Source organism: Catharus ustulatus, chromosome 3 (assembly GCF_009819885.2).
Source record: "Catharus ustulatus isolate bCatUst1 chromosome 3, bCatUst1.pri.v2, whole genome shotgun sequence".
NCBI classification, from domain to species: domain Eukaryota; kingdom Metazoa; phylum Chordata; class Aves; order Passeriformes; family Turdidae; genus Catharus; species Catharus ustulatus.
Genome location: NC_046223.1, coordinates 26,135,094 through 26,144,951, shown reverse-complemented (window position 1 = coordinate 26,144,951; position 9,858 = coordinate 26,135,094). Strand labels below are relative to the sequence as shown.

At 45.2% G+C, this 9,858-nt stretch overlaps 1 non-coding gene across 1 annotated transcript; it reads right to left on the bottom strand.

The window, feature by feature from the left end:
* Positions 1-7,383: 7,383 nt before the first annotated feature.
* Positions 7,384-7,477, bottom strand: TRNAI-UAU. Its single transcript has 2 exons — positions 7,440-7,477; positions 7,384-7,419 (listed from the first exon to the last, which is right to left on the bottom strand). It is a non-coding gene; the product is annotated as a tRNA-Ile (tRNA).
* Positions 7,478-9,858: the final 2,381 nt, after the last annotated feature.

Here is a 9,858-nt window from a genome sequence, read left to right as displayed (position 1 = left end):
GCTGGCTTTTTCTTTAGTTCCTGGCTGTATGGGTCACACACCAGTAATATCCCATCCCAGTTCTGAAAAGCCTGGTATACAACAAGCCAAGGCGATCTATGCTCTAAGAACAATTAGAAGATGTCCAAGCAAGGAATTTACTGTGCTAATGGTTCATTCTGCTATTTGCCTTCATTTGTATCTCACTTGTGAAAGTGACCTGGTACTCCTCATTCCAAATGAAGCAAATGGAAGCCAAATCACTCTGCCACAGTGCCAGCCAAACATACCTGTTTAAGACTACTTCAGATACTCTTGTCTTTTTTAATCAGAAAGCAAAAATGCTATCAAATGGCACATAAGAACATTGCTTGGGTAGCTCCCTATGTTTAGAGTTAGGAACCAAGCACTTCTTTATATCAGCATCCAAAGCTATTTAAATAATAAATAAAATGCAAGGGGAAAGCTCAGAAAAACAATTTAGCACAAAGTTCTCTTCTTCCAATTCATGATGCCTGTACCAGTGACAAGGGGGAAGGCAAGAAAAAAAGCTTTTAAAAGTCAAGTCTCAGACATTTATTAGATGAAGGACCGAAGGAGCATTGTGCCCATTATATCCTCCCACCCAGCAGCCACAGAACAGAAAGTCCTCTCCAAAACGACGACTGCCAAACGCAGCAGCCTCGCACGATTTACTGGTCAGTGTACACAAATCCATACAAAGGGGATCATTATGCCCCTCTCATTTCAGGTGTCATCCAGGAAGATCACTTCCACAGTTTTAACAGTGACCATTCCAAACTGCTGGTGTTCTTCCCAGCAATTGTATTTTGTGGTTGTATTTCCATTTCCTTTACCATGTATGCATAAGCAGACCTCTTTTTGCTCTGAATTATTTACCCTATAATTTGTGCTTCTGTTTTCAACTAGCATTTACTGCTGAATCATGCCAAAAATCACACATACTGAATATTGCAGTGGGTCATACTTTAAAGCCCCATAAATTTCCTGGTTTCCTTGCAGCCAGACATAAGCTTCCCATTACTTTGGGCCAAACTTTATCCTCTTATGGAACATGAAACAAATTCACAGAACTCAGTGAAAATGCACCCACTCGCACTATACATTAATACTACATTTGAAAAACAGTCACTTCAGTCTTGATTCATTGACAGGTTGGCTCTTACTTTTGGAATTATTCAGATGACAGAGGTTATTCCTGCAAGAATACACTTCAAATACATTACATTTGCAACAAGAGGTCTGTTTGCTAGATAGCCTCTACAACACCCAGGTGCTTAGAATCAGGCAGACAAACACCAACATCAGGCAGGCATCCCTAAACAGCTCCAAAAATTTGCCCAAGTGTTACAAGAATTCTGTCAAATGGCTACAGTTATTAGGAAACAAGTCAATTAACCTATTTTTCTATTAATGGTGTTTGCCCTTAAACACAAAGATACACAATAGCAGTCCTACTACCCACAATGAAGCAAAACTCCCAATTCCAGTGAGAGAAAAAAAAAAAATAAATAAAGTATTTTCAAAGATACTATGTGTTAAGAAATTGAGAAATAGTAGCATAAGCAGGCATTTCCTTTATCATAATAGAAGGACAGACACAATCAGATACATCACAGAAGCATTTTAAAACTTATGGAGGCTACTTTAGGTCTTGCAAACAGTTCAGTATCAGGAGTCAAACTTTCAAAGCCATTACAGCATTAAATACCCATGATGCATATGCAAGCTCCTACAAATCTCAACAGCTCTGAATGTAAGCATGTTTTACTGGCACTGATCTCAACAGGACACAGCCACCAAGCCTAAGTGACTTTGCAAGTCTCAAGCAGGAACAAGCACTACCAAGGTGTCAGGGCAATAAAGGGCTTTGGCCACTGAGCTGGCCTAAGCTGCAAGCACCTACAGCCACCTGAGCCACCCCAGGAACTGCAGCACTTCCTGCCACTCACCAGGGATCTACAGGAGCAGTCACAGCTGTATTGCGACAAAGCAACAGTTGTGGACCTCCGGTTGCAGTGGAAACCCCTTAGAGCACTTGCCCAAAGTGGGAGATGAGTTGAACCCCTCAGGAGGCAGCTGAGAGTATGAGGAAATGCAGGTGGGGAGGGGAGCATCTGAAGGGATGCTTCTCACCTTCCCTAAGCCACTGCCAGCTTCAAGGCAACCCTTTAGCTTTAGAGATTGAGTCCTTCCTCCCCTGAGGAGGAAGGTGGGGCAAGGTCAGCAGAGAGAGGGGGGCATAGATTAACACCCCAAACCTGGATCCAGGCACTTAATACAGACACCCTCAAAAGCACTCCCAAATCTAACATCATTTTCCTACAAAATTCCCCTAAGCCCTGAGACAGACCCATTTTCACTTCCAAGTGACACAACAGTGTAAAAAAACATATATAATTAAATAAAGAAAAGTGAGCCAGCTCGCTGACAAAGCTACATAAACCTGCATTGTTAACAGCTTTTCAGTATTAAATGGCTTTTAAATGCACTGGCACAAGTATGATGCGTCTTTCCTTAAAGGCAGATGTGTATCCTTCTTTACACAGCATAAAAATGGTGCCTAAAACTAAGATGTACAGTTAATCAACTCTAATCCCCATCTCAGGGGTAGGATAAATGGAAAATAAATTGAAGTAGTGAAGTCAACTGATTCTGAGACCTCACAACTGATTGTGAATGCTTCTTTTTGCTGACAGTTTCTCTTCACAAAACTGGTAAGCCATCTATGTCACACCATGCAGCCACGTCACTTCCAGCACAATTGCCTCTTAAGATTTTTCCACCATATTTTCAAAAGGCAGGTTTTAAAATTATTGCTTTATCTTCTTCCACAATCCTCCTATGTATATTATATTTATAGTTATAGTTAAATTTCCAGAAGCATTTTTTCCACACTGGCATAAATCTCCTACCCTATGTATAAAGATCTCTGAACTAAAGCAGTCTGTAAAGACTCAAATGTCTGCTTCAAGGGAGCATCCCTTCCCCAAAATTTGCAATTACAGACTCTCTGACTACCCTGTTCCATTTCAGCCACTTCCCCAGCTTGTTCTTCTTCTGGGTTTGGTTTAGTTTGTTTTGCTGTATTTTGAGACTTCTCTGGGGTTTCAAATATTTAGGTTGCACCAAAACTATTTGAAGAAACCAAGAGTCTTTTTCCACCTTAAAAGCAGAGCCTAACACAGCAAACTCAGCATAAGCAAGAAAATTAAATGGGCATAAAATCCAGGACTGATTGTCCATTTCCTTCCTTTTCCAAACCAGAAAGCTCAGCTCTCTAACCCTTCCAACACCAGCTTCAAACCCCAGAGAGACCAAGGGGTCTCTTATATTGCCACACTAAAGTAACCACTCAAAACATACACAGAAGAAAAACCTGCCTCTTGAGTTCTCTGTTTGCTCAAGCCAAACAGGCCAATTTGCTTTCTACAGCAACTCCATCTTAGCTTGGCTTGACTAGCTAACACTTACTCATTTGTTTTTCACTGCCCTAGGCAGCACACTCATGTAGCTATAGGAAGGCAGGAGGATTTTTTAAAAATTCTTTTTAAGAACTTCCTTACCTATGTTCTTCTATCTGACTTTCCCCTGTTTTCTCCTTCTTTATGCCCATATTCTTTCTTTTTTATTCTTGTTCCTTCCTTGTAGCACCCCCTTCAGCAGTTTCAGAGAGCAATTCACACAGTCTGTCTCTTTGTGAGCTTGCTTTACTACTCCTCTCATAAGTTCTTCTCACTTCTCCGTCTTCTATCAGCCTGCATCAGCCCCACTGTCCCACTCATCCCTCAGTCCTTCTCTACTCCAAGGAGGCTTCCACACAATATTTTTTTTTTTTTCCTTCCCTCATCACCCTTACCTTATCTCTCCTCCACAAAAGCAGAGTATTTCCATTTGGTTGAAAAGTTTTTCCACACAGTTTGCAAGCACCTACATTTCATTCCTCTCCTCCCAGCCATTCTTTCCAAGTCCGGTACCTCCACAGTGGGAAGCAGCCATCCGGATTTCAGGCAACCCTGCATGAAAACCTCTAACACCAGCTATTCCACAAAAAAATTAAGAGAACCTAAGTCAGGCCTGCTACACTGGAACTTTGACACAGGACTGAATTCATAGAAACTTTAAAAACCACGATACACCCCATTCACCTCCTGTTACTCCAAACACAACAGATCAACAGACTCTAATTTCAGAAAGCTCCAAGATGTTCCATATAAAGGACAAAGGCGGTGGTGGAACCCAAAACAAAACCAAAACGCATCTATACCTCCATAGGACTTTGTTTTCTAAGCAACCTTTGAAATTTTGGCCTATTGTTCTCTACAGTGCACAACAGAGCATTCAGCAAGTGGTTTCTATTTTTAGGACGTCTGGGAATGTTTTGCTTTCGCCTTTTTCGCTCTGTGGGGCCACAGTGCCATCTACTGGGAATAGCTATAAAGTGCAGACATTGGCTGTTAATTATCTGCAAAGATTCAAAGTATTTATTACTTTGATTTCATAACAATTAGGTAGCCAAGCCCTTACCATAGGCTTTTATAGGTATTTGTTAGGATATGCAAACCTCAATATTATGGGAAATTCCAGACTTTCATATTTAAAGTAACTTAAGCAAACACTTCAGAACTTCACAATCACAACTATACTAACATGCCAGAGAAAAGAACTGCCACTCTTAGAAATAAACATCAGAAAGGTCTACCCTGCTTAAGCCTTTCGTTTTTAATCCTACATCTGCCATTGCAGTGGGGCCCCCTGTTTGAACAAGATCATACAGGGATAAACACAAACCCTGCTCCCTAACCTGATAATACTGATTAATACCTGATTAATACTCCAAGATCAGGCAAGAGATACATCTTTGAAAATTCTCCTTCCATCAATAAGCAGCACACACCAAACTTCCCTACATCTATAAGCAGGTCCTCTTTCTTTCTAAAGTCAGTGGCAACTCAGAGCAATCAGAATAAGCCTGTAGAGCATTCATAGCCCATACTCAAAAAAAAAAAAGAGCAGGACAAATTTTAAGAAAAGGGACCTTTTAAACAAGTCTTCCAGAAAAATTCCAAAGAAGTTTGGGAGGTCCAGGCCTGCCATCCACGCCAGGAAATTAAACAGAGAAGCAGAGGCTAAGAAAGGCAGGCCCCTAGATAAGCCAGGCAGCATGGAAGACTCACCATGGGGATGTCTTTCTCCAGAATGTACTTCCAGGAGCATCCAAGGCCCATGACAGTCCCTTGCTGGGTGACAGCAGGCTGACACCAGGTTCCCCTGGCTACCACCTCAAGGGCAGTGATGAACACTGGGCAGTGGCCCAAAAAAGGGGCACAAGCTCTGGCAGCCAGCTTTTAAAAGGAAAAAGAGCCACAGGTGAGCCACTTTAGTTTGGGGAAGAGGAGGAAGAGGAAAGGCGGGATTTCCTCTTCCTAAATCACAGTGCAGCTGGCACTTTGCATCCCTCACACACAGGTGTTTTCCAAATACATCCCATGGCTACATTGAAGATTCAGAAAATAAGCTAACACTAACACACACACATTGTGAACTCTTCCATCATGGTGAGAAGGTGTCTTTATGCCCACACATACATAACTACAAATGCGTTTTTATACATAAGCTGTGGCCAAGTAGGATTAGAGCACCACCCAACAAATCAGAACCAAAATGCCTAATAAAAAAACAACTTAGTATAATAAAAATGTACTTTTTTCTCATAAGTCTGTAGGACAGCTAGTTTTGAGGAAAAAGTTGCAAATGCAAGCAACAGGCCAGGGCCATCCTCATTTCACCTCATGAGAGCTGCTGCGGCCGTGCTGGAGCCAGCTCAGCAGCACACAAGAGGCTCCTCACATGCCCTGGAGAAACCCTGCCCAGGTCTGTCCCTTCCCAGGGGACACAGTTCACCTCCTCCTCCTCCCCACAGCAGCCCCAGAGAAGGGAAGGAGGTGGAATCACTGAGCTCAGCCCAGCACCCTTCCTGCCCCTGCCCTGCCATGGGCTGGGCAAGAAGAGATCTTATGGAGAAGGTCACAGCAATGTATGCTCCCACCCCATGTTCTGGCTGCTCTCTGGCACCATGGAGGGGCGTTGCAAAAGAGCTGTGTGGGCAACATACAACATCTTTCATGGACCCTGAATGTGGCAAAAATTGTATAATCCCAGCAGGCCAGAGCAAGACCCCAAATGTCAAACCAGCAGTTCTTCCTTGGCAGGAGGGGGCAGGAGCTGCTGCCTGTTCCTGGAGACCCACCATGGAAAAGGAATTAGCACTGTCCCCACTCAGTTTCTTAAGAGGTCTCTGTCCAAGGAATGGAGTCCCTCTTCCTTTCTAATAATGTGAGGTTTGGGATCTTTTTCCTCAGTTACACAAAAACAACATTTTCACTTTTCAGTATTCCCAATACTTGAGCAAATACTCCTCTGTCCAGTCTGTACTCCTCCGCACTGGGACATGGATATCCTGGCATGAAGAAGAAAACATGAAACTCACTGCAAGCAAAAGATGAATTTTATTCATCCTTTAATACATGACAGATGTAAGGTATCTAGTTCATTTACACTTCCTTATACCACTATGGCACCTGCTTCAGGGGTTACCACACCATCATTGAAAGCAGTAAAGTGAATGCAAAATTCAGAGAGAACAAAGTCGCAACCAAAACACAGAAGGGATAGTTAAAAGCCTTAGAGTGGCACTTCAGGGAGTTAATGCCTGCAGTACAGATAAAGAGCTAATATGGGCAATAGAGACACCTCTGGCTGCAAGGTCTGGAGGGCCTCTTTGAACTTTTTGGTATAAATTGCACGGTGAAAGCAGCAGACTAGAGGGGAGTTCACAAGATCCGGGCCTAAACATCCAGCAAAGCACACTGCAACCTTCTCCATTACGGAGCGGCGCTTTTCCCATGGCCCTGCTGCCTTTCTTAAGGGGTGAAATCAGAAATCACTTGAAATTCTTTCCCTCCTGCTCCAGTGGGTGTGTTTGTGAAGCCTTACCCAGGCAATGAGCAGGTTCAAAGACTGCCACCACCAAAGGAGGCAAAACGGGGAGAGATGCTGTCACCATTGGGCTGCAGCGATCACACAGCAGAGCGTTTACTTGCACTCCGTATGAAACAACACAGTATAAAATACACCTTTATTTCCTGCAAGCTCTCATTTACAAGCAGCTCTGAGGAGGAACACGTTTATTACTGTGCAGGGCCAGGGTGCCCTCGGAGCAGCAGCCCCGCAGCACCCAGCTCCCCGGGCACGGCGTGCCCCTCTCCAGCGGGCCCACGCTCCCGCCACGGCCGCATAATTTTTCCCCGCACTTTTGTCCTCTTCCCTCCAGAGCGCCGCCAAGTCCCAAAAAAATCCGGTTTACTCTCCCAAAAAGCTGTGTGCTCCAGGTGAGGCTCGAACTCACAACCTCGGCATTGCTCGGCTTTGTACTGCTGTATAAGTACCGCGCGCTAACCGATTGCGCCACTGGAGCCCTGACACCAACTCCTCCCGAACGGTTTATCAAGGGCTCGCCCGGCCCCGGCAGCGGAAGGGCTGTGCATTCCCGCCCGCGCTCCGCTTCCGAGCGGCGGCCCAGGGCCGCCCCGCTTCCCTGCCCGCGCCGCGCTACCCCGCCGGCAGCGGGGGAAGGCATGAGGGAGCTGGTGGGCGCTGCACCGCTCGGGGAGGGCGGCGCCCGCGAGCAAGGCAGAGAGGCGAGCGGCGGCGCGGCCCGGACAAAGCCCTCCCGGCCCGGCATGGCCTCCCCGCTGCGCGGGCGGGCAGCGGCCCTGGGGGCGGCGGGAGAGCCCGGCCCCCTCCGCCGCCGCCGGGCGGGAGGGGCTGCGGGCGGGGCCGGGCGGCCCTGGCAGGTGTCGGGCCCAGGCGCAGTTCCGTTCTCTGGGGCCGAGACAGAGGGAGCCGGCCCCGGGTGGTGCGGGACCGAGCCTCCTGGCGGCCTTCGGTAAAATGCATTGGCCGCTGGGTCAGCGAAGTTCAGCCTCACGCTCACGGGCAGCCGTGGGGCGATGATGGGCCCTCGGTCATGCTCAGGGCCAGACCGCAGCGAAAAGTGACCTGGCAGGGAACTAAATGTTGGTGTCTTTAGCATCGCCGCTGTGTGCGACACGAGGGCTGCCTGGTATTCTCAAAACAAGTGTTTGTTCAACACTACGTGTGCACTGTGAAAGTGTACCTCCAGCATGGATTTTTTCTGCAGTCAGATCTGTCCCACGTTATGTGGCAGAAAGATGGTAAACATAATAATCATCAGCAGATATTTAAACCCAAGTGTGACTCCACTTCCTCTCTTCCCCCATGATCTCCATGGTAAAAGAGCCGACACTTTTTCAATGGAGAGGATGTGCTTCTCGCTTGCCAAGGAAGTTTTTCTCATATTGGTATTATTACCATGGGCATTACCTAAGATATATTTCAGTGGTATACACCATTGACAGGTGAAGCAGCATGCAGTTGCTCTATGTGATCCTTGATGAAGGTGTCTGCCATGGAGAAGACAACTGGTAGTTCATTTCTTGAGGGAAATTTTCCATCATCACAAACATATACCTATGTGGTACCAGAAAACAGCAGCAGCCTTCATTACCCCTAACATCATTATGGTAACAAAATGGTGTATACCACACAAAGATTGCTGTAGGGGGGAAAAAAGTAGTATGGAAAGTGTCGTTTAAGAAGTATATGACCTGGTGTCAACATTGAGCTTGTATTTTTTTTGTTAACATATCTTTCTTGCTGGACACAAGCCTGTAAGTTTAAGTCTCTAATAGGTCTAGAGGAAAACAGAAAAATAGAGTTGTCCAAACTCTGTTTTTCAGTAGAGTCCAGTAGGAAAAGTGTTGTCCAAAATGCAGCTTTTTCTAGTAGCCCTTTTTTCCTGTGCTCTCAGTGCAAAATATGAATTATTTTCATGTAGCGGTTTTGTGCTTCAGCACTTTTGCAGCAAAAGGTTACACATCAAGTCCTTGCCTTTGCATTAAAGGATGGATCAGGGCAAGAAGGGAGAACAGAAACCCTAGGTGCTGGAACAAGTTTTGATGGCTGTGAAGAGCCATTGTGGAGCAGACTAGCAGGTAAAATCCAGGCCCCAATCAGTTCCTGAGGTGTATGAGATTAGCTTATTTACTTGGGTGTTGCAGAGACTGCAACACTGGTTCTTTCTTTGCTCTGCAATATGCTTCACAGAAATAGCGTTTCATAGCCTTTCATGCCATGCAGTTATCTGCATTTTTCAGTCCCACTATTATATGCATGAAGTGGCAATTAACTTCACTTTCCAAAACCTACTGATTTTCAGAAGATTGCAGAAAATGCTACCCTGTGATAATAGCCTCAGCCTTTTATTAATGGTGAATTTTGTAAGTTAACTTTGTTTCCTCCCTGAGTAGGTTTAACTGTCAGGTTTATCATACTTCATACCAGCCACAAAGCGGATTTATGAGTCTACAACTGGGGAAGTTTTCTCTGCAGGTAATAGTACCTTGTGTTCTGCCTGGTGGGAAAAAGTAGAGACTAGGGATTAGAGCAGTGGTTGTGGGCAAGAGGCCTGCAGTTAAAACTGATACTTACATGATGAACAAAGATTGGCTCAATCAGTTCCAAGATCTGTGATTTTTCTGACTGTGATTCTGGAGATTCTTGGCTTTCATGCCCAACAAATGGAGACCTGCTCTGCAATACAAGTTACCAGTGATGAGGCAGAGCTTTACAAAACCACGATCATTAACTGGAGTGTCTGCACTTCTCCAGTCCTGCCAATCTGGGTCATAATCCTCTAAGTGAAAGCGTATTTTAAATAGAAACTCTATTTCCTTCACAGCTAAGAACAGAAGTGCCAGCAGTCTGCAGAACAAA